At 55.2% G+C, this 23427-nt stretch overlaps 1 protein-coding gene across 3 annotated transcripts in view; it reads left to right on the top strand.

The window, feature by feature from the left end:
• Rai1 (retinoic acid induced 1) overlaps positions 1–23427 on the top strand; it is a 115312-nt gene that overhangs the window by 47998 nt on the left and 43887 nt on the right. For 2 of the 3 annotated variants that reach the window (XM_046456733.2, XM_046456734.2), the window contains one exon: positions 2416–2598. The exons of the other annotated variant lie outside the window; for it this stretch is intronic. The gene's annotated coding sequence lies outside the window, so the exon portion shown is untranslated. The remainder of the gene's footprint in view (positions 1–2415; positions 2599–23427) is intronic. 3 annotated transcript variants of the gene reach the window in all.

Here is a 23427-nt window from a genome sequence, read left to right as displayed (position 1 = left end):
CTGCTTCCAACACCCCCTGCCTGAGCCCAGAGCAGCTCAGCCCAGCCCTGTAGCAACAGGAGCCCTGGGAGGGATTGTTAAGTCTCGGCTGGGGAAGGAGGTGGTGGTGGTCCTCTGGGACCAGTAATTAAAACCCAGCAGATTGCAATTCCCTAAAAGAAAGCCTGGCATAGAGGGAGGAATAGCACCCAGGGCCCGGGCAAGGGCCCAGGAGAGGTCGAAGCTTCCTCCGCATGAGTCCTCTGGGGTGCCAAGCCCCAGAACCTTAATTTCCAGTCTTCAAACCCTCCTTGTGCAGAAGGGTTCCTGCCATCCCCACTTTTCAGGTGAAGAAACAGATTTTTAAGAGGTCAAGAAACTCTTGTTTGAGATCCCATGGGCCAAGAAGCAGCCATCGAGGACCTTGGGCTGAGCTGCTGTACAGTGTGATTGACTTAGGAGAACAGACTCCCCCCCCCCACCATAAATGGAACTAACCTTTGTGAGGCTCTTCCTCCCTCACTGATCCCACAGATTCCCACCGAGTCCATTCTCAAGCCAGGGACTCCTGCATTCCTCTTGTCCCATACTGGACTCTGTTATCATCCCCAGAGCAGGGCCCAAAGAGGCCCCTGCCGCCCAGTGGCCGGTCAGTTTGTCACCTGAGTGTATTTCATGTCCTCCCTGTGGCCCTGACCCAGAGGCCGTTCCCTCCCACACAGGGCCAGCCCCTTCTCTAAGTAGACCACCTGTCTTCCACAGAGAGTAATTGAGGCTGAAGAGATGATGTCCCCTGATGGGCGCTGTTTGGCCAGCACAAGTAAAAAGAACATCAAATTTCACATAAAAATCTACTTTTTTTTGCTTTTCTTTTAAAAACCCAGCAAGAGGGCATTGCCAGTCTAAGGGCACCCTAGACAGAGCACAGGGGCTGCCACCTGTGGCAGGGTAGCACCCCGTCCCCAGCTTTGACCGCGGATCTGACCCCACTACTCTAGGTTTCCCTGAACAGCAGGCAGATTACGTTTTTGAAGTTGATTAAAAGTCACAGCCGAGGACCTGATTGAAAACCGGGTTTTGAAGGTGTTTTCCAAGAATTCTCCCCCCCCCCATAAAAGGAGTGGGTACCCCAGGTGGGGCAACTGACCGGGAGGTGGGAGGTGGGAAAGGGCTCAGAATACTCGGGGACAATACCATGTTCCCTTTGCCTGTCAAATACTTGGTTGGCAAAGCCTGAATACCAACTCTGAAGGGATTCTGCTTGTTCTAGAACATGATGCATTCATTGCAATCAATCATGTGACCCTCACGGCATCCCTGACAGGGCATCCTGTGGGGGCTTTTGTTCCCATTGGTAGCAAACCAGAAAACTGGAGCTCAGAGAGGTGAAGTGACCTGCGCTGGGTGCCGGTGAGGACAAGACTCTGACAAGGACTCCTACCCCTCCCTCCCAAGTCCAGCGCTCCACCTGAGCTAAGCCCCTGTAGAAATGGGCTCGGAGGTGGTCTTTTTTTTTTTTTTCCTTGTGCATTTTTAAGAATGCTCTTTTTAGTTAATATGCGGGAGGGATTTCGGTGTTCTCGTACATAACCTTTTGCTGAAACGAACACGTGCGATAAAAGGGTCCCAGGAGAGCTGGTGTCATTTGGGCTGGGAGGGACAGAGAATACCAATGCAGGAGACTCTCCCAGGAGCCAAGAGACTGGGGGTGCTCAGCCACCGCCACGGCCCGGCCCAGCGACCTGCCCCCCCCCCCCCCCCCCCCCGTGTTCATTCAGATTCAAGTTCAATTCTGGTTTTCTTTATTCTGCTCCCATTTTGGGGTGAGGATCTCAGTTCCAGAGGAGGGAGGCCCTCCTGGACCAAGATGGGTGATGGACCAAGGATGTTTGGGGGACAGATGTCAACGCCCCTTTTCTAGGCAAGAGCTGGCTCCTTGGGGGTGTCCGTCAAAGAGCCCACGCTAAGGGCACATTGAAGGGCAGAGTCGAGTTCTATTCACGTCTGCCCTTGGATCCCAAAGGATCAAAAAAGGGGGCTTGGGAGGTTCCAGTTAATTGAGGCTGGTTCTAAATTGGGAGTCTTAATAAATGGTAATTATCCTCCTGTGGGAGCAGACCAGAGCTAAGCAATGCCTCTGGGAGTGGAGATCGTGGAGCCAGAGCCCCTTTTCCTCCCACCCACTCACCTAAGGGCTCTGAGAATTTCCCCCTGCCGAGGCGTCAGGGACACTGGTGTAGGACAGATCTGGAGCAGGACAGGGTCTCATTACCTTCCTCCCATGTGTACCCGTGTAGGCTTAACTGCATGTCTGTGTGCGCGTCTGCGTGTGAGCTCCTTGCACATTCATGGGGCACATCTGAGTGCGTACACATAAGTTTGTGTGCTGGTACTGGTCCATTCTGCACTCACCTACCTCCTGGTCTCCTCCTCCAGCACAGCTGCCCGCCCCCTTGTCTCCTCCACCTGCCATGGAGCAAGGAGTCTCAATCTGAAGTTACAGCAGGAGAAGGGCTGGATGTGTCTGGAGAGCGGTGCTTGGCTGTGTAAGCAAAGATGTCAGAGCCTGATTCTGGGTCCTGGGCTCCCCAGAACATGTTGAGCACCCCGTCTTAGTAGGTATGCAAGCAGATACCAAATGTGCATCTTCTTCTCTTTTGTAGTCTTTTCTAACTTCTTGGGCCATGAGTTTCCCCAGTTGGTACCAAGGCTGCCCCATCTTGTCAACCCAGACTAGCTGGGGAGTGTGACTGACAGAGGGCCTCTGCTCCTTGGTATCCCCAGAATTTGACCCATGAGAGACCTGGGAAATGGGGGTGAGGTTGGGTGCAGGTGTGGGAAGTAAGAGAGTGGATTTGTATGTGAATCTGTGTTGTGTGGGCGTGGGGGGGTGGCCACAGGTGTTGGGTACCGTGTTTCCATGCTGTCTGTGTTGTGTGTGGCTCTGAAAGGTGGGACCAGGTATTTCTGTGCCCTGTGTAAGTGTCACCATGAAATGTAACTATGTACACTTGGGCAAGTGCTGGTGTTGATGGGGAGGAGGCTGTGCCAAAATCTCCACCAACTCCATCTTGGTTCATTTCTCCCCCCCACCCCAACCCCTCTCACTCATCCTGCCCCCAGGACAGATTCGGAAGGTTCCCAGACACCAGCAGCCCTCCCCATTCATGCTCCCTCGTACCAGAGACATCAGCACCTGCAGCATAGCTCTTGACTTCATCCTTGTTCCTCAGACAAGGACAGACCCAGCAAAGGGTCAGGAGGTCCCAAGGGACCAAAGGAACAAGGGAGGAGGTCTGGTCACGGCACAGCCTCTCCTGGGAGATCCTGAAGGAAGAGGGTCTCTTGAGTTTCTGCTGCCTCTGGGCCAGATAGGGAGACCTTGGCCATGGGCATTTCCAAGCAATCTGGAATATTTCCAGAAACGGGATGTTTCTAGAAATGAAACAGTAGCACTCTGGAGACATTTCTAGAGATGAGATGGTCAGCATTTCTGGAGGAGGGGCATTTCCAACAATGAAACGGGCATGTTTGAAGATAAAATGAGAATACGTCTAGAGATAAAGAGGATTATTATTATTTTTTCTTTTTCAAGTAAAGAGGAGGCCTTTCTAGATTCTGAGCATGGCCAGAAATGTAACATTTCTGAGAAGGAAATCTTTCTAGAGATAAACTGTAGTGCCTCTGGAAGTGGAGTGATTTTTGAAGATGATGCTGGAGTATTTCTGGAAATAAAATAGGGCACTTCTGGAGAGGAGGTATTTTTGGAGCTGAAATGCAACATCTCTGGAGATGGGATTATGGCATTTCTGGAAGTGGAACACATTCTTGGAGTTAGGATGGAGTCTTTCTGGAGAGTGCCGGCATTTCTGGAGATGGATCATATTCGAAAATAATAGGAGACGTTTCTGGAGATGGAATCTTCTGGAGTTGAAGGATTTCTTGCTTAGAAGGAAGCATTCTTGGAGAGGAAGTAAGTCATTCTCAGAGAGAAGGGATGTTTTTGGATTGAGAATGGACTTTTCTGGAAATGTGAGGGTTGGCTATTTGAAGGTCTCTTGAGGAGCAGATAGGAGAGGGTCTCATGTGGCCCAAAGAGTCCCCTTCTGTGACTTTTATTTTGCAGGAGATGGCTCTGACCCCAAAAGGTAGGCTGCTACCTGGCTCACTCCTGTGAGTGGCAGAGCAGGCCTTCTGGGGACCTTGCAGAGGTCAGCTGCTGCCGTTATCCTGTCCCCCCAGGCTTATACAGGAATCCCCAAGCCCCACCCATCCTCCTCTCAGTGTCCCTACCCCACCCTGCTGGGCCTCCATCCTCATCAGGGACTACAGAATGGTTCGATTTTTATTAAGTTCAGTTTTTTCAGAGCTAGCCGAGGCTCCCTTTTCAGACCCTCTGACCCCCAACATCCCCTACTTTGGAGTAATAACCCCTCAGGCTGAAGGATTGGAGTGAGGGCTAAGGATTGGACTGACCATGGGCAAAGGTCCACATCCCTGCTTGGACCCAACCTAACTATGGGGGTGTCCAGCCACCTACTCCTGCGATACTGAGACCTGTCTCCACTTGAGCTACTCTGGAGCCCCAGAGTAACTATTTTTCTTTGTTAATTGAAATTTCAACCTCAATGATCCAGCCTTGGAAATGTGAGGAGGTAGAGACGGCGGGAAATGTCCCCTCCCCTGCTCCCAGAAGGAGGGAGGCAGTGTCTTGGCCACTATTCCCCGGGGGACAGGTGGCTTCCTGTGTCCTAGACATTGGTGATGGGGTACAGTATCCAGGCCTGTGGCTCAGGGCGATGGGGGCAGGGGGCTCTCAGGGGGGCTCAGAAGAGTTGGCCTCCCATCCCTGACAGTTTGGAGGAAGGTGGGGAGGAAGGACCTGAGGCAGGTGTGGAAATGGGGGCAGCTGGGGTGGGGGGGGGTGCTGAGCTGGGGTAGCAGGAGGAAGTGGGGTCCCGGGAGAACCGCTACCTCCTCTCCATCTGGTGGGGACCTGGAGGGTGGCTGGGGTGGGGTGAGGGGCTGTGACTCAGGCAGAGTGTGATGATGGCCGATGGCTGCAGGCCCAGTTCCTGGTTCAGCGCTGGGTGAGGCGGCTGGCTGGGTGGGCTGGGCCAGGCTGGGGGGGGGGGCAGCGAGGAGCCTGTTTTCCCGGCTGGCTGCGGTTGGGCTGGGCGGAGCATCCGGGCTGGGTGCTGGGTCACCCCCCCAACACACACACACACTCACCACACTGGGTCACCACACACACACACACGTACTCTGTCCCTCTCCTCCTCACTCACCACCTGGGTGGTCTCTGCCGCCCCACTGAGCCCTGCCTGGCCTGTCTGCAGGAGAAGGGGGGTGCAGAGGACTCCTGAGGACCAGTGGGGAGCAGGGAGAAGCCATGGACTTAAGCCTGCCTCTCCTCTGAAGGGTGACTCCGTGGTGCCGAGGCTGCCAGCCTCGGGTCACATTTGTCCAGACACAGACAGACCCAGCCCCGGGCCAGGGAACTCCGTGCTCGAGCCTGGGTCCCCAGGGCCTGCGGGAGTCCTGAGAAGCTGCTTGTGGGCCTCTGGGTCTCAGTCATCCCCATGTGGGAAATAGGTCTGCTTGGTGGGAATTGTTGGAACCCAACGGAAAAGTGCTCAGCTGTTGTTGTGAACCCACATGCCCTGGACAGCCCAGCACCCTGTACACAGGAGGCACTTGGGGAAGGGCAGGAGCGGTCATCAGGGTGATTTCTGAAATGGCATTTTCCTGGCATCCAGGAAATGTCTGTTGACAGGAGCACCCTGCTCAGACTCTTTCTTCCCCCCTGGGTGAGGCAAAGGGAGTAAAAACTGGGAGTGGGGAGAAGCAGGAGGCAGCCACCTCCCCACACACATGGGCTCACACACACACACACACACACACACACACACACACACACACACACACACACACACACCCCGGAGGCCACCGATCCTCTGAATGCTCTCTGAAGGATGCATGCTCAACAAGGCCCTGTGGCGGCAGCTCCGCAGACTCCTGGCTACACATTCACGGCTGGTGGTGGTTGGGGATGTGTGGCTCTAGTTGCCCTCCAAGTGGGAGTGGGGGGACAGAGGTGGCTGGACAGGACAGGACACATCAGGCCCCCAGGATTCGGTGCAATTGAAAATGTCCTATCCTCTTTGCAGTCCACTGGCTTCCCAGCCCTGACCCTGACTGGGAGGAGGAGGGGACCGAGGGGGGATGTAGGGACAGGTGGGTGATGATGCAGGGAGTTCTAGGACCAGGAAGGCCTGCTGCTTGCCAGACTGAAGATGCTCTGTTCTGTCCAACCTCTAGATCTCCCATCCCCACCGCACACCCAACACCTGTCCCTTCCCCTGACCTCTGCATTACCCTGCCTCCACTTTCTTGGGGATTTTGAAACTGTAGGCTTCCCTGTGTAGTGGCCAGGCTGGGGATCTAGATCTGTTGGGGATGACCTGAGGCCGCCTGGGGTGGGTCTCAGGCGCCAGCTCAGCCAGCCAGTCGGCTGCTGGGGCTGACCTTATCACCTTGGGCACAGACAGGGCAGCAGCTGCCTGCCCCCCCCCCCACACACACACACAGCCACCATCTGAGCTGACATGACTCACCGGTGCAGGCCACTCCCTCTCCCCACTGGGGAGGAGGGTTGGAAGTCTCCAGATGCTGCTGCCTTTGCACCCCCCCCACCACCAGGAGAATCACAGGCCAGACTGAACTCCTGCTGAAGGGGACAACCAGGGATCAGACATTAGCATCCCAGGTGGTGGGGGCTGCTCACCGATACGGGCCAGTCCCCGTGCCTCAGGTGCTGGGCTTGGTGACCATCGAGAGCCTTGGGAGGCCCTGGGGACCCCCACATTCCAGGGAGGGAGAAGGATCTGTGTGGCATTGAGTTGACCAAAATACAAGCCTTTAGGGCTCCTCCCTGCCCCACGCTGTTCCCAAGATCCAGGTCCCCTTCTAGGAGGACCCCAGCCAGCTAGGGGTCGGTTGCCAGTTCTTCCTGTCATCCAAAGAACCCTCAGCGTGGCCACTGGGGTCCTCAGGTCCCAGGTGTACCTCTTTGAAATACCACCCTGACGCAGCTGGGGTCCCCACCCCTCCTATAGCTCCCACTCTGATAGAAATCTGGTTTGTCCCCTCCAAGCCCTGTAGATGACCAGGCGGGTGAAAGAATTAACAGTTGAGCCAGAGCTTTCTACAGGTACAGGCCCTTCCCATCTGGTCACCCTGTGTGTGAGGCAGGAAAACTGGGCTGAGAGACTGGAAGAATCTGCCCCAGGCCACATAGTGGTGGTGGTCCGAGGCCCTGGTTGGGATTTGAACCTGGTCTCAGCGCAAAGCCCTGTTGGCCATACCTCCCCAGAACTCAGCTCCAGGATCAGATGCCTAGTGGGACAATGCGATGATTTTGTGTGTGTGTGTGTGTGTGTGTGTGTTTATCTCTGACCCCCACCCTGTTGCCCACCCGTGTAGCAGCCTCTCCCACCCCCAGATCCTGTCTTGGTTTCCTCCAGAACAAAGCAGCCTCTGCTAGACATGCCAAAGCAGAGCTTTCAATGAGAGCAGGTGAAAGAAACCCAATCTTGCCTTTTGTTACTTTAAGGAGGGAGTGAAGGGAATGGATTTGCCCTTGAACAGGGAAGGGGGAGGCCAGGAGGGGTGGGTGGGGCCACGCAGAGGGAGGACAGGGGCCCGAGGTACCTGAGCTGATACCTGCCTCCCACCCCATCCGAGCATCAGGATAGGGACACCATTTTAGTATGCAGCACAACACATGCACGCACACGCACACGCACACACACGTTCACATGCATACACCCATATCACCCCCCACCCTCCCAGGTCCCCTTTAAACCACGCACGTAGCATCTGACCAGCAGAGGGAGGGGGGGTGAAGAAAAGAAAAAAGAACGAGAAAAGGAAAGAGGAAAAAAAAGAGATTAGTGGGGAGAAAATCGGATTCTGGAGTTACCTTAGTTACCAGCTCCTAATGACTCGCGGGGCGGGCTCAGCCACCTTCCTGAGCAAGAGGACCCTCCCTCCCGGGCCCCTCCATCACCCCATTAATAAGACGGGGCCCTTGTTCAGGAGTTCTGCAGCAGAAAGGGAAGAATCAAGGACTTTTCAATAAGAGAGAACTCCCTGGGTGGTTTTGAATAGTTGCTTTTTGTGTAAGCGGTGAGGGACACGTCCTCGTCCTCAGCTCTGTGCCCTGGCCTCCTCCCTCCACCGGCTCCGTCTGGAACCGCCTGCTCCCGGGTCTCCACACGGATGAGCTTGTATCTCCGGGAGCTCAGTCTTTTATTGTTCTTGCCCTTCCCCTCCTGACACCCTCAGCTTAGCGGAGGCCACAGGCAGTGTTTGCATCTCCAGCGAAGCCAGAGGATCCCCGAGGTCATTTTAAAAGGGCTTAAAAACCGGGTGCTCTGCGTGAAGGAGACAAAAGCACCGCTCCCACATCCGGGGTGCTGGGCCTGGTGACCAAGGCCAAGCTCATGGCCATTGCTTCAGTGCCAGTGGAAGGGCGGGGAATGAATGGAGGCGACGCTGGCCCAGGGGAGAGGCAGGTGGAAAATGAGGCAGATGCGTAAATCCGTTTTATCAGACACCGCATATCTTAGGAAAGCACATTTCAGCTCTTTTGGCTGTTGGCAAAGCTGGTCGTACCCTTAAATTTTCTAATAAAAAGGAATTACATTTGCAGCAAAGGCAGTCACCAGCCTCATGTCACTTGTGTCTTGTGCAAACCATAATTCCTGTCTTGGGTGCCTACTGGCTCTGGGGTGGGAAGAAGGTAGGCTCCTGTAGCCACAGGTGATCTGTTTAGGGGAGGAGGCCAAGGGGCAGGGACACGGAGGCATTCAGAAGATACCAGGCAGTGCCACGTGGCTTTGCCCTGGGCTCCTCACTCTGGCCCATCCACCCTCCAGCACAACAGCAAGCCATGCTTCTAGGTGTACCACAGAGACTGGACTCACAGAGCCCCCCCCCCCCCAGGCTGACAACAGACACTTAATAAATATTTGTGGAATGAATGAATGGATTCTTATTGCCGAGGCCTGGGGTAGCTGGAAGGTTGCTCAGAGGGTGGGATCTTGGTTGAATGAATAAATGGATGATCTCCAGACTCTGAAAACACCAATCTGGAAGGACTTACCAACCCTGTGCCCGGGCCCCCCCCCCCCCCGCCCTGGAATTGAATTCACTGGAAACTGCCCCAAATCATATCAGACTCTTTTTATTTTTTTTTTATTTTTTATTTTTTTAAATCATGCATTCTTTGTTTAAAAAAGGAAAGGGAAAACAGAAGCATGTGAGGTCAGAAGTTCATGCAGCTCCACGCCTGAAGTCCCTCAGAGTCAAGGTTGAGGGCCTGTCTTTTAGATCTTCTTCCAGGTATCAGGAATCCTCTGCATTTCTCACCTGGTTTGGGGTTTGATTCCTCCCGCCCCTTTCACACACATTGGTGATAGTCTCAGTCATCCCCCAGTCGTCTGTGGGAGTGTCCCAGATGTAGCCAGACCTGGGAGCTGCAGAGGGGCCCTGCCTTTAGTTCCCAGTTTTAAACAAAATCATGTAGGCAGATTACTTCAAGTGAGCACTTAAAAAACGTAGCCTTTGTGATTTGAGAGGAATCTGCCCACTTCCACGCTCAGGTCCAAGTCCTGAACATACCTTGTACTCTTCAGCGTGTCAGGCCCCCAAGGGTACAGGACCACAGTGTTCTGGAAGGGTGAACTGAGATCCAGTATCTAGGAGCCCAACTGTCCCCCTCCCTCCCAGGAGATCACTGTTAGCACACAGGCTCCATCAGAGTGGTTTATGCCACCATAAATGCCAGAGCATATAGTATGGCAGGTCTCACACACAAGTGTTTTCTCTGGGGCTGCCTTTTGACCTCAGTGGGAGGCAGCCCCCCCTCCTCCCCCATGCTCCAGGCTTGTCTGGTCTGGTATGGGAAGCTGCATGCAGAAATGTGTCCTGTACACAGCTCCTTTCTTGGGGCCTGCTGAATCTCAAGTTAGGGTGGGGGGTGGCCCAGGAATCTGAATCGTAACAAAGCAATCAGGTACCACTGGTACCAGCCCAAGTGGGAACCAGCACAGGGCAGAATAGAGCCGGGGACATTTTAGGCTGGGTGGAGGGAGAGTAGACAGGCTCAGGGCAGGGAGAGATGGGGAAGGGGAGACCAGCAAGGGTGCTGTCTCCTTGGAGATAACATTCCAGTTTGGATAGCTCCTCCCCCCAACTGTGGCTTCTGCACAGTTCTGGGCATATTGTAAATGCTTAAGAGACTGTATGCAGGCCTGAGGGATGATTAGTGGCATCTGGGGACACTGGAGAAGGCACAGGTTTGGAACACACTTGACTTTGGGGTTCCTGTGGCATTTCCAAGATCACCCTACTTTGCCTTACATCCAGCATGGTTGGAGAAGATTCAGTGGCCATCAAATAGCATGGGATTCCGGTTTCCCTAGGGTGCTATTGCTGTCCCATCTGCCCTAGATAGCTCTTGAGTGCTCAGCCTCTATTTGTTGTTCTATAAAGTGGACCCAACCATGGGAGCACCTTCAGGGTAGCTGTGAGAGTTAGCAATCAGAGCAGATATGGCCTTGCTCAGAACTAGTTCCTGGGGGCCATTTTCAGGGGCAATCTGGGTGTGGTTTTCATTAATTTTTTTAAAATTTACAAAATAAAAGGTAGTTATATATAAAAAAGGGAAAAAAACTATATAGAGAGGACATACATAATTTAAAGTCCCTCTCTAGGCTTCCCTGGAGGTCATTTCTTTACTAGAGTTTAAGGTGAGTCTTTCGATTTTTGTGTATGTGTATTTACTGATATTTAAATCTCTTATCGAGCACCTACTGTGTGCTGAACCTTGAGAAATGCATTAACCTGAATTCTGCCTGCAAAGGTCGCTTACAGTCGCTTTGGGGAGACACCCCCTACACTGATCAATTACCCTTGGATGGGGAGCCGGCCTAAGGTGGAGGAGGTGGAGGAGGTACACACAAAGGGGCAGAGTAGGCGTAGGGAAGGGACCAGAAATGGCTTTAATGAGCCAATGGGAAGCATCCAGAGGAATGGAAGTGTTTGGGACTCCCCAGGATCAGCCACTGTAGGAAGCACCACCCCCCCCCCCCCTCCACGGGGCGCTGGGTCCAGTTTTGTTCTGCAGGTGGCGGAGCTGGGAAGTGGCTCGTCTCTGCAGCAGGGCGAGCGAGGGCACCTAGGCGGCGTCCAGGGCGGGCGGGAGCTGGCACCGGATCGCGGCCCGGCGACAGAAGACGTGGCCGCAGGAAGGGGGCGGGCTCGGGCCTGGGAGGGGAGCCGCGATTGGCGCGGGCGGGGGGCGGAGCCCGGCGACCCCTGGGGACAGGGACCCGTGCGTCATGTTGACTTGACCCGGAGAGCCCAGGGGTGACCGACCGACCGCGGGGAGGCGTCACTCAGGGCTCGAGACCGCTTCCAGCCGGGGGAGACTCTGCCCTCCGGGGCCGCCACCCACCGTGGCCCCCTCCTAGCAGCACCTGTCAGCCCTAGAGCCACCACGGGCCTTTGTGCAGCAGAGTCCTCCTCCAGGGATGCAGCGATCCCCGATCCCCGCGCCTGGCAGAGCCCCTCCGGGGGCGCCACTCTGCCCCCACCCACCACCTCTGGTGTTCAGCTGCTCCCCGGAAAGAAAGACCTTGTCACAAAGGGAGGGAGGGAGGGAGAAGACGGGCTTCCGCACGCAGCCCATCTGGGAGCCAGCGTTATTCTCCTGATTCGAGAAAACATCTGTTCAGTTCTTTTTTAGAGAGGCGGGCAGAGAATCCGAGGCCCCGGTGCTGGGCAGGAGGTGGAGACTGGGTGCTGAGCCCAGAGCCTGTCCCAAAAGGTGGTTAAGACCAGCCACCACTCCTCCGGGTTCCTCCCTAGACTCCTGCTGGGGGATCCTGCTATCCCCCCTCCTTTTAAGATGTCCCTGACTGTCACTGCCTCCCTTCAAGTATGGGGGGCTCCTAGGGAAAAAGTCATAGCCTGTCCCAAAGTGCTGTGTGTAATTATGGAGGAACCCTTCCGTTATTTCTCTTTCCCTTTCTCAAAAATGTGCACACACTTCAGTCATGTTTTTGAAAGATATGGCTGCCAAACAAACTGCATTTATTACGTAATGATTAATTCATTGCACCCATTTCTTATTAATCAAAGACATCCATAACTGCCTATCTGAGCTTTGGGTTGGTGGGGGGGGGGGTTGGAGAGCCAGCAGGGCCTCCAAGCTGACAGCCTTCCAGCCCAGAGTAGGGGCACTGGTGGATTTGTGTCAATGCCACCTCGTTTAGGATAAATGCATAGTACCCCTGAGATTTCTAGAAGAGACGGAGACAGCTCCTGGACCCACACACACATCACTTCCCTAACCCCCCAGGGCTGCCTGGGAAGTTTTATAATCCCTTCCTCTAGCAGCCACTTGGCACTTAGCCTGCTGGCTGACCAGTGACTTCAGAGGTTGAAGGATGTGGAGGGGGGGCCAGCCGTCCCCACCCATGAGTGGCAGCCTGGGGAGGAGTCTGGGGCCTGAGCCAAGATCAGAACCACCCTGAGCAGAGCTGGAGGGTAGTTAGCCGGACCATCTTGGCAAGCTGGTCCTCAGCTGGGACGTTGCAAGATGCTCAACCTCTTGCCTCCAAGGGACAAAGCAGGCTTGTGCTTTTGGCCCTTGGGACAGATGAGAAAGCTGAGGCTGGCCTGTGCCATACATTCCTCTTCATTCCCTCATCTAACACTATCCATGTGACCAAGCACCAGCAGAATGTCCCTGCCATCAAAAATCTTCATGGGCTTGTGTGGACAGGAGTGGGGCAAATGCCCCAATAAGTCATTGTCACCCTTTGTCTTGCCATGCTAGCTAGGCTGAGGCACCCATGGGAGGACACTTAGCCCCAAGCAACAGGGCATGGCTGGCTAGGGAAGGCTTCCTGGAGGAGGTGCTACTCCAAGACACTGGGTAGAAATCTTTGGGTGTTTCTTATTTTTTTTTAATTTCTCACTGGGGATGGAACCCAGGGCCTCGGGCATGCTAGGCAGGCACTACACCCCCAGTGCAGGCCTGCTTTGTAAATATCTACCCTGTGGACCATGCTCTGCGGGGACTTTTGACATCCATTGTCATGTTTCCTTACACTAAGAACCATGTGAAGGAGGAGGTAGCTTCAGTGCATTACCAGTGAGTTAAGCTGAGGATCTGAGAGGGGAGGTGGCTTGGCCACCTCCGTGACTCAGTCATGATCCAGGTGGTTCTTTAAAGATGATAGAAAATATGTAGGGGGTGGGAGGTGAGGCTGGCGTACCTGGTAGAAGAAGCGGCGATTGCCAAGCACGGCTGCAGGGGGCAGCGGCAGTGTGGCCTATTGCACTGTAGTGAGCAGCGGCGGGCTTGGGTCATGGAGAGCCTAGAATGGCTGTCTGGGAGCAAGGGAGCCGCTGCAGGTGTGTAGGAAGAGGGGGTGACGTGTTCCTACTGCAGTTCACTGGGGGGAATCCAGCTCCTGGAGGGATACCCCTCTGCCTGCCTGAGCCCTTTTAAGCACCTGGCAACAAGCATACCTCCCATATCGGATACATCTGTCCCTGCTCTGGAGATGGCAGCAAGGCTAGCATCAAGACTCAGGAAGATGCACAACACATCAGCCCACAGGGGCTTCCTGGACCTCCCCTCCCTCCCTCCCTCCCTCCCTCCCTCCCTGCCAGGGCCTATCTCTACTGTCCCTGTCCAGAAAGAGGCTGAATGGAGGCCAGCATCTGCCCGTCAGCACAGAGTTCCCGCTCTTAGCACCAGCTCTCCCAAGCTGCCTCCAGGGACAGTCCTGCCCGCCTCCCCTGAGAGCCAGTGCTTCCGAGGGCTGCTGCCTAATAGCTCTTCCGGCTGGAGATGATCCTTGATATTTACCCTGCGTGGCAGCAGCCCTAATAGCAGCAGCTCTCCCTCCCCGCTCCTGCCTCCTGAGTCCCAGAGACAGCCCTCCTCACCTCCTGAGCTGACATCCTCCCTGCAATGCCCAGGCATCAGGCAGAGATAGGCATGGAACTCTACCCACTCTTGGTCACCACAGGAGTGAATGAGCATCTATTCAGGAGCACTGTGCTTGCAGCGTGTAGTGTCTTCTCTGAGATCCAGAGATGCCCTGGAAGAGGGTGTTATTGGCATCGTTCCCATTTTAAAGATAAGGAAACTGAGGCCCGGAAAGGGGCCAGGATGGATATAGGCCACTCTGGCCTCATCCTAACCCCCTTTTGTTCCAGGAAGTGGACGATGTTCCCTCCTACTTTCACATCTGCTGGTCTCTGCCTAGACATCTCTCTCTCTCTTCCTTTCATTTCTCTCTTGTCCTTAGATCTCTTCCTGGGGCGCCTTTCTGTCCCATGCCCATATTTACTAAAGATGGCCAATGGCCTTTCCCTTTCTTTTTTTCGGTTATGCTAGGCACTGAACCCAGGGCCTTGCATATGCTAGTCAAGTGCTCTACCACTGAGCTACACACCCCCAGCCTCACCACCACCTTTTATTGCCCCTCTCTGTATCCCTGGCCGCCTTTGAAGGGCATGCAGCTTCTACAAGGCTTCCCCACATACTTGTTGAAGGAATGAATAAAAGAAGGGGGGAGGGAACGTTGGTACTACTGAGGGTAGTGCCTAGCTTCAGTAACAAACAGACCCCGATATTTCTAGATGTCTATTTTTCCCATGTCAGGTGGCCAAGTGCTTCTGGTTGGTGGAAAGTTTGTTCCTTGGTCCCATTGTGCAGGGTCCTGCTCCCATTCACATTCTACCTTTTGGAGTTCAGTCATGTGATTATGTCCAACTGCAAAGGAGGTTGGGAAATGTAGTCCAGCCGTGCTCTAAGGCGTGGTCTTAATTTCTTTTTTTTTTCCTGTTTGGTACTGAGGATTGAATTCAGGGGCACTTTGCCAAAGAGTTACAACCTCAGTCTTTTTTTATTTTTTTGAGACAGGGTCTTGCTAAGTTGCCCAGGCAGGCCTTGAACTTATGATCTTCCTGCCTCAGAGTCCTGAGTCACTGAGATCACAGGCATGGGCCACCGTGCCCAGCAACTGTCAGTCTTTCTGATCACCAGAGCCAGGTCCTACCGCCATGCCTGTTCTAAGCAGTTTGCTCACAACAGCCCTTAACAAATGAGGAAGCCGGCGGCCAGTGAAGGACACAGTAGATTCTGGAAATGCACCACTGGTGTCTGGACATGCTTCAACCAAAGGCTGAGACCCTCAGCCCTGACTCTCTGCACAAAACATTATGGTCATTTGAAGAGGCAGGTGAGTGTCCAGAAAAAAATGACCTATATGTGGGCTGAGCTGAAGTCACAGACTTCCTTGGCCCTGGCTCGTATCTGGGTTTTGCTTGCTAGGAGCCGGGGGTAGTAGAGTCCATCTCTCTGAGGGCCTGGCCCAGGGCTCAGCACTCTCCATCATTTCAGCTGCCCATTTTTGGAGGGCCTCTGTTCTCTTTTCATCCATGACACAGGAAGAAGAGGAGCATGCATATAGAGACAAAAACAGTAGCTGTCAACTGCCAGTTTTGTCCTTCTGGCCCCTAGTGATTGACGATTGCTCTCCTGTTGGCCTTTCTGCTACTTAACAGCTGCCCTCTGCAAGAAAGCTGGAATGGGTGTGTGTTCAGGGCTCTGATGGGGTCAGCATGCCGGGGAGCTCCGGGAGTGGCGCTCCCACCCAGCCAGGTAGCTCAGGCTTCCCAGGGATGTGTATCTGACTGGCCTTTGCAGGTTCAGATGGGAGTCTGTCAGATCCAGGGCGTGCCTGCCAGAGGGGAGGGCTGTGCTGAGGCTGAGAGCCAGCTTCTCAGCTCTGGTCTCTGCCTCAGCCCCCAGAGCCAGGTCATTGCCTTGGCAGGTGACCCAGGTCTGAGGTCCTTCTGACCCACTCAGGAACGTCTCAGCTTACTTGGTTCATCTCAGCTCAAACTGGTAGAGTAGGGAGGAGCCATGGGAAAAAGAGGAGGGAAGAGAAGTTTGGAAAGGCTAGACCAAAAGGTGGAGAAGTGTCAAATAGGGACTGGAGCTGAGTACCTGCTGGGACAAGCCCCAGAGAGACCCATTTCTTTTTGGCGTGTCACTTCAGACCTCTCTTCCCTTGAGGACCAAGCTCCTCCCACAGATAGCCACATAGCTAATTCTCTGTTCCCAACGCCCTGTGCCATTTACTGACTTATATTTTTGCTTATCGTCTGTCCCCTTTCCTCGCATATTTCCCCATCTTCCTCCATGTAAGCCACAAGGAGAGCAGGATTTTTTTTTTTTTTTTTTTTTTTGGTCTTATTAAATGACAGAGCTCTAGTCCCTGAACACAGTAGGTGCTCAATTAACGTTAAAGTAATTGAGTGAATTCAGCCCCCGGCAAAGTGTGACCCCATTTCACAGAGGAGGGAGAGGAGGCCGAGGACCTTGCAGCCACGTGGTGGAGTAAGGATAGCCTCGGATCCCCGCCTCCCCAGCGGTGGGGTCCTTGGCTGAGAGCTGGGCGGTGCAAGGGCGCAGGTAGCCATGGTTACGTGCCCGTGACTTGTTGTATTTCCTGCCTTTTGTGCTTACCCAGGCTGGGGATGTGGCTCAGTGCCCCCAACCCCCCGCCCCCAGCCCGGGCCGCCGCTTCTGATTGGTAGTCACTCTGCGGAGGGGCGGGGCGAGGTGAGCTGTGGAGTGGGCGTGGTTAACTCATGTGGGCGGGTCACCAGGGTGGGGCTTATCGCCTACTGGTGCGCAGCTGGTGATTGATGAGGGCGCGGCTGGAAAGGGGCGGGGCTTCCAGAACAACCTCCCCAGGAGCCTGATTGATCAGGGCAAATGCTTCTTGATGGTCATCCCCCAACAAAAAGGATGCTTCACGCCCTGGGGATTCCTCTCTTCATTGTTTCTCTTTTGCCCCTCAGAGTCTGAGCCCCTAGTCTTCATTCTGGCCCTTATTGGTTGGCCCCTGCCAGTCTGTCCCCAGGATCCAGGCTAGCTTCTCCCTCCCCTTCCTACCACAGGGCCTTTGTATGCCCTTTTCTGTTCCTGGACACTTTGGAGGGGGTACCAGGGATTGAACTAGGGGGCACTCGAACACTGAGCCACATCCCCAGCCCTATGTTGTATTTTATTTAGAGGCAGGATCTCACTGAGTTGCTTAGTGCCTCCCTTTTGCTGAGGCTGGCTTTGAACTCTCCATCCTCCTGCTTCAGTCTCCCAAGCCGCCGGGATTACAGTCGTGTGCCACTGCGCCTGGCATGTACCTGAACACTTTGTTTTAAAAAAGTCCTTTTTCCGAAGCCCTCCGTGTAGACCACCTACCCTCCTCTCCTTAGCACTTGTCTCTGGTTTATCTGTGTCTTTTCTGGGCATCCTCCTCCCCAACCAGACTGAGCATTACCAGGGCACCACTTGTCTGTGGACCTGCACACAGTAGGTGCTTAATTCATATTGTTGAATGCATCCATTCATTCATCTGGCTACCCCACAGCTTCTTTGGTGGACCCCAAGCTGGGCACTGGGACTTGGAAGGAAGGGAGACAGATGTGCTTTCACATCCACACACAGCCAGGCTTGTCTTCATGGCCGGGGAATGGGCTGAGTGTCTGGCCTGCACCCCAGGCCAGATGAGCCTGGTTTGGTGTGTGTCCTTGGTGAATAGTCCACTGTACTGGCCAGAGGAGGAGCCTAGTGGGCTGGCCCTGCCCCAAGAGGAAAGCATGGTCACAGAAACAGGCTGGAGAGACCTGCAGTGAGGACCATTCAGCACCAGTTGGGGCCAGACCTGAAGGTCCAGTGTCTTTATGGAACATCTCTTCTGCCTCGTTCTGGCTGGATGGTGTCGGGGAGGAGGGAGAGCAACAAGGAAATTCACAGTCAGTGATGGTGGTATGCCCACGACTCTCCAGGGAACACAAGTCACAAAGTGGGTTGTATAGCTACACATGGACACCCCTTTGGGGGTTTTAATGGGCTCTGGGGTATATACACACCCCCAAAAGAACAGTAAAAGTGCAACATACAGTAAAGCTAGTGTATGAATGTAGAGCGAAGCTGGTGTGTTTAACCAATGAGATCAGAGCCTTGTGATCTTAGCAAGCATTATGAACAACCTTGGAGTTTGTGCTGGGACAGATTCCTGAGCTCAACCATCCCCCAAATGATCAATCTTAAAGGTGATTCTCACAAATCTGCCTTTTTTCAACCTGCCTGTGTGGCTTTTTTTAAAATATTTTTTTTTAGTGGTAGGTGGACACAATATTTTTATTTATATCTATGTGGTGCTGAGGATCGAACCCAGTGCCCCACACGTGCGAGGCGGGTGCTCTACCAATGAGTCTCAGCCCTAGCCCCTGTGTGGTTTTGATACTCTTTTTTTTTTTTTTCCTTTTTGGTACTGGGGATTGGACCCAGGGGTGCTTAACCACTGAGCCACATCCTCAGCCCCTTTTTATATTTTATTAGACAGGGTCTTGCTGAGTTGCTGAGGCTGGCTTTGAACTCGCGATCCTCCTGCCTCGGCCTCTTCAATTGTTGGAATTACAGGCATGGGCTACCACGCCTGGGTTGATACTCTGATTCTTAAGTCTACCATCTGAAGAATGAAATGACAGGTTTTTGTGTCCCTCACGCCTTCTCCATGCTCCAGCAAGTCCCCTCTACTACTCTTCATCCCAGACTCTAGGTCCAAAATCAAGTCCATACTGGAGCGACTGGACACTTTGGAAGTTGGAAAAAGGTCCCAATCCTTTTCGGAAACACATACTTGTGCCCACACACCTGGATTTTGCTTTTGATCTCAGGAAATTCTCACACCTGGGCTGGGTGGTCTGAAAAGCAAGGCTGACCTATCCATGCTGACCTGAATCTAGGGCTAAAGAGTCTGGCTGTACAGGTTGTACACTGCACAAGTGTTTCCGGCAGAAATCCAGCCACTGACCACGCTATCCATGCAGCTTGGTACCTGGGGTGTCTTTTTCTGTTTTGTACAAAGGCATCATGTGGCACCTCCCCACCTGCCTCATGACAACTCCGGTTAGTGGCACTGATGATGTTCCAGAAATTATGCGCATGCCAGAGCGGAGCTGGCCTTCTGTAAAGTCTGTTATTAAAGCTATAAAGACTGACCTGGCCGCCCCTGCTCACTGATGTTTGGCTGCCAGGGCTCCCAGGGCCCAGGACTTTGATGGTTGGGGGACTGTCCTGAAAGAAAGCTGAGGCTCTGAGCGGGTGGGAGATGTGGAGTGAAGAAGGACCCCCTGTCCAGGGAGAACTGATGGACAGAGGTTTGGGCGTAGGACAAAGAGGAGGCTGAGGAGGCAGAGAGGAAGCAGTCCCCATAACACTCACCTCACGCGGTTGGCCAGTGTTGGCCACCTCCTCTTGGAAGCCTTCTTGAACTTGGGGCTGATTAGAGGTCTTCTGGCCTCATATCCTGGGTCTCCTGTCACAGGGCTGCCACCTCGTTTGCACTGCACCCCAGGAGTCTGGCCGCACCCCAGCCCTGGACTGGGTCCTCAGACAGGGTCCAGCACACAGTGTAGAACACAGCTTGGCTGAATGGATGTGGCCGGCTGAGGGGGCTCCAGGCTCTAACAGCTTTGCCTTGGGGTCAGGACAGGGCTGGGGCAGAGAAGAGGGGCTCAGATGGACTCCAGGAGAGCCTCGGGCACTGGCATCTCGCTGGGGCGAGATGGCATTTCCTGTTTGCCAAGACTGCAGTGGCCACCCTCCTTGACCTGTCCCAGCTCGGCCTGACTGAAGGGCAGCAGGGCCTGGAGAGAGGCACCCGAGCAGGACACGGGTGGCAGAGCTGGACAGAGACCTCCACACCGAGGTGTCCTTCCACCGGACACCCAGCCCCTCAGGGGAGCTGTGACCTTCCCACCTGTAGGCTGGACACTGCCTCCTTAGGGACCCCTTGAGCTTTGAGGGCCCTGAAATCACCCAAGACCCCTGAGGCCATTTCTTGGTGACCATCTGCCAGGGTCCCCATGGAAAGGTGCTTCCCTGAGCCAGAAAAGGGGGAGCCCCCAGCCCCTTCCCTGATCAAGGACAGGGGCTCGCTGATCAAGGACAGCTTCTCTCCTGGCAGCCAGCACCCCCTCGGGACACACGTGCTGCATGGCCCCCGCCTCGCGTCCTGCAGGGCTGGGTCGCTCTCCCTGGTCATCAGTTGAGCAAAACGTTGTTCACCGCTGACCTGGGACCAGCGCAGCCCTCGATGCACACCCAGTCCTGTCCTGAGTTCCAGGCACTGCAGAGGGCCAGGGGGAGCCAGACAGCCTCCCTGGTGGCTTGAGGTCACTTAAAGTCATCTGTTTGCCCCGGCTCCTCAGGGCCAGAGGTCTGGAGCCTGGAAGTTGGAAACTTACGCGCCCCTCACTGGGCCTGGCAGGGGGTGTCCAGGATGCCTGGCCACAGCATGAATGAACGAGTGACCGGTTCATGGGAATCAACGGTGACCTGATCAGGGAGACAGGAGGGGAGGGGGCGAGCCGCTACAGCGCCTGTCCCTCTGCCGCCCCCGCTGCCCCACCTCAGCCCTCTTGGGAGGGACACACAGAGCGCACTCTCACGAGCTTGGGTCCCTTCAGCCTCCAGGATGCCTCCTAGTGTCCTGTGTGCCGAACTGGCCTGGATGCTCAGGGCATGGCATGAGCAAATGGACAAATGCCCTTCCATGTGTGATGCCTATGCTTGCGTGGGAGGTCCCCAACAAAAGCTAACCAGTGGCCAGTACTAAGGTGGGGCGGGGTCTACGATGGGGCGGGGTCTACGGTGGGGCGGGATAGAGTTGGCCCAGCAGGAGGTGCTGGTCTCAGTCTTCTCGCCTGTGCAGTGGGGTGAAGGGCTCCCCCTAGGCACGGCACTCTGCTCATAACTTGCCATGAGTAGCAACGTGCCCACAGGCCGTCAGCTTATGGGTCCACTCTTGAATGCCCACAGGGTGTCCGTCATGGGCTTGCGTGCATGCACCTGGCTGTGCTGAGCACTGGGCCCTGTGTGCACTTCACCTCAGCCCCTCGGGCCAGGCCTGCCACCTCGGATTGGCAGAGGAGCGAAGGGAGGTCCAGGGAGAGGTAGGGGGTCCTCTAGGCTTGGAGAGGGGGTCAGGGAGAGCTCCTAGACTGAGCGTAAAGCAAGGGCTCCCCATTTGTGGTGTGCAGAATGTGGAGCCGAGGGGCCAAGGCTGGGTGTCGGGGTCCCTGTCCCACGCCTGTTCTCTGGTCCAAAGACCTCCCAGGGCTGCCGAGGTGGGAAGGGTTTTCGGAGCCTGGCTGGAGGCCAAAGCTCACGTGAGGGGCAGGAGAGCCCCAGGTTGGGGGAGCCCCCCAGGCAGAGGCTTGGAGTAGGTCAGGGCGCAAGAGCCAAGAGGGAGGCCCCTTTCCTGCAGATCTGCACGACGTGATGAACCTCCAGCAAGGGATCTCCATCCATGCAGGGGTTGGGGACAGGCTGGCCACCCTGGGACCTGGGCTGCCTGGCCCCCATGCCCTGCTGCTGCCAGGCCATTCCCCATCTCGCCCACACTCTTCCTTTATGTCCCTGTGCTTTGTGGCCTTCTGGGGGTGGGGGGACCCCAGGCCAACAGTCCTGCCTCCAGCCCATCGCGGCCCCCCCACTCTGCACGGAGGATCCCCATCCCCCTCGCCCCAGCAACAGCCAGCCACTTGCAGCCAAGCAGAAGGGAAGTTGGGGCTTGCACTCTGCCTCCGTCGTGCCTGTAATCAGCCCCACACAGCCCCTGCCGCAGGCTCCCATCAACGCCGCTTCCGGAGACTACTTGAGATACACCTGCTCCCGCTAAAAGGAGAAGCAGTAATCCATCAAAACAACCCCAGGCGCTGGGGCGGGAGGGGCCGGGACTTGGTTTCCCCTTCCTTGGAGCAAGGGGCTGCAAGGGGCATCTGAAGCCTCAGCGGATCCTGGCATCCGGAGCTCCCCCCTGCAGCCCCATGGCTGGGCTGTGCCAGGCCTTGGTTTCCCCCGTCTGCCCAAGGTGCAGGGGGTGAGCTCCCAGCTCCTGCCTCCAGGCCTCTCCGTTGCCCCCACCCTCATCTCTCCCTTTCCAGAGACATTATAAATCAAACGGCTTAGAACGTAAGGCATCAAAAATTCTGAAACCTTCATCTATTATTAACACTGACAGTAAATTCCCCCTCGGAGCGTTTTACATAGCAACTGTTACCAGGACTTGCTGGGGAAGCTGCCTCTCCAGCCAGCCGCATCCCCGGCAGATCCGGGCGGGATGGCAGGCCTGACACCAAGCCGTACCCGCCGGGCCACCACCTGGGCACCTGCCAGCCTCTCTCTCTCTCTACGGGGAAGAACTCCTTAGCAGGGGAGGTGGCTGGCTTCCTATTGCCAAAGGGGTCCCAGTTGCTTTTGCCAAGCCCTGCTGGAGACTCCTGGCAGACCCCGGCTCCTGGTCAGGGAGGAAGGGTGCTGAAGCCTCCAGGCCGCCGCTCCCCCATGCAGCCACTGTGGGCAGAATGGGGTCCCCAACCAACGCTGACGGTAAAATGAGGCCCGTGAGATGGAGGACGGGAAAAGGCTTCTTGCACTGTAAAGGGCTGTGCAGATGTTGTTTATGGACTCACCCACCTGTCAGCTAGACGTTCCTGAGTGCCTGTTTGTCTGCAGGCGGGATCTGGGCACCAGGGATTTCAAACAAAGACAAGAGAGAGGCCCAGTCCCTGTCGCGTCCGGTTTGGTGGGAGACAGACAGACGAATCAACCCCTAATTTCAGTGAGCCTGACAATCCATGTGGGTGTCAGGAATCTATGAGGAAATAGAGGGCCCACCACCCGGCGGGGGGGGCTGATGCCTGGGCCGAGTTTTGAGGGATACATTAGGGGAGTCTGTCTGTTCTGGACAAAGGAACTAGAATGTGCAAAGGCCCAGGGGTATGAAGCGGCCCTGGGCTGCTGGTGGGTTGCAGGCTGACCTGTTTTGGAGGCTGGAGGAGGGAGCAGAAGTCAGGTTGCCTGCTGGCCCTTTAGTGCCAAGCAAGTGGGGGGCATTATTTGGGGACCACTAGGGAGTCATGAAAGGTTTTATACTGGAAAGGAACAAAGTCAGGTTTGGGTGTGGAGAGGAGCGTCAACATGGAGAATACCGGCCTAGGTGCTGTTATTATGTTCCTGCTGTATGCATAGCCCCACATTTAGCAGATCCCGGGGCTGGCAAGGGTCTGAATGAGGGAGTCCAGCAGTCTTCTCATGTTCGCTCTCTAAAGCTCCAAAAAGCAGGATTCAAACCCCTCATGGACTTCTGCCAGCCATGGAGGCCTCCGCTGGCCGACCTCTCCCCAGTGACCAAGTCATGTACGTTGACTGCAGACAATCCGGCACAGAGACAGAGGTCTCAAGGAAGTCAGGCCCCCTGGGATCCCGCCCCCCCC

This window comes from Marmota monax, unplaced genomic scaffold (assembly GCF_021218885.2).
Source record: "Marmota monax isolate L192 unplaced genomic scaffold, Marmota_monax_Labrador192_F-V1.1 WCK01_AAM20220418_F8-fsc00291, whole genome shotgun sequence".
Classification (NCBI taxonomy): domain Eukaryota; kingdom Metazoa; phylum Chordata; class Mammalia; order Rodentia; family Sciuridae; genus Marmota; species Marmota monax.
The sequence above is the reverse complement of the archived record's forward strand: the minus strand, read 5'-3'. Positions and strand labels throughout refer to the sequence as shown.